This window comes from Odontomachus brunneus, unplaced genomic scaffold (genome assembly GCF_010583005.1).
Source record: "Odontomachus brunneus isolate Ranch 3 - 2012 unplaced genomic scaffold, Obru_v1 Obru_scaffold_060, whole genome shotgun sequence".
NCBI classification, from domain to species: domain Eukaryota; kingdom Metazoa; phylum Arthropoda; class Insecta; order Hymenoptera; family Formicidae; genus Odontomachus; species Odontomachus brunneus.
This window is the reverse complement of record NW_022639510.1, coordinates 1286849-1288052: the sequence shown is the minus strand read 5'-3', so window position 1 is coordinate 1288052 and position 1204 is coordinate 1286849.

Sequence of the window (1204 nt, the reverse complement as noted above, 5' to 3'; positions counted from 1 at the left end):
ATATATATATATATATATATATACATATATATATATACACATATATATACATATACATATATATATATATATATATGGATAAAAAAATATATATGCTCTGACTATTAATCTACATTTAAGGATTTATTCATCTAGTTTGTGTCATGTACGCCTTAGACTTTTGTTCTCTGAGATTCGCGAAATTTATTCTTATGTAGGAGAAGAGAATATGTGGATAAATGCGATTCTCATTTGCAGATCATATAAATAGTTGTTGCGTATGAGAAATGTATAAGTGTACACATATGTGTATCATCATTATTCAAATTGTACAAATTTAACTTTGTCTCAGCATCGTCAGGCATCAAGACTTTAACGATATATTACGTATGATACTAAAAATTGCATCACAATAGATTTATGAACTGAGATTTGTAATACTTACAATTGTATAGCATAATTTGTTCGCATAATCTCTTAGACTTCTTGCGCTTTTTACACTTGTCTCGAATTCTCGATAATTATTGTAATTCTTCTTTCTTTTTCCCTCTCTAATTTACTTGCATATACATCGGTATATATCTCCCATTTCTATATGATATATAATATTAAGAATATTAGATTATTTTAGATATAAAACACAAATGTGCAGCTGTAATCTTCTTATATAGTACAATATGAAACAGTACTACAATAAGCAACAGTCATACATCGTAAAAATCGTTATAACCGGTTATATGTATCTACAGTAATCAGTGCGAACATTGTATCGAATTTACCGTGAAAAAGTTCGACCACTTACGTGTTTATAAAAATTAACTATCATTTTAGCATTATGTTAATCAAAAAAAAGTACAAAAGCAAAATGACATATAAAAATATAATTTTCACTTTAAGTAACGCGCGTTGCGAAGAAGCGTGGTTAATATTGTCATTATCGTTATATTATATCGTATTATACTTTGTGCAATGCGACGCATGTTGGATTGTAAAATGATTAGTACATTAATTCAAGAGAGAGATATATAGGTGATATTACTTTTATATATATATATACATATATATATATATATATATATATATGCTATATTTTAACTTATATATATATAATGTATTTTGTCATTTCCAGTGAATTTTTGCATTTGTGGTTTTTTTCGTGCCTGCCCTTTATTTTTTTCTGTAGCATTTAACATGTAGCATAAAACGAAATATAGATATATGTATT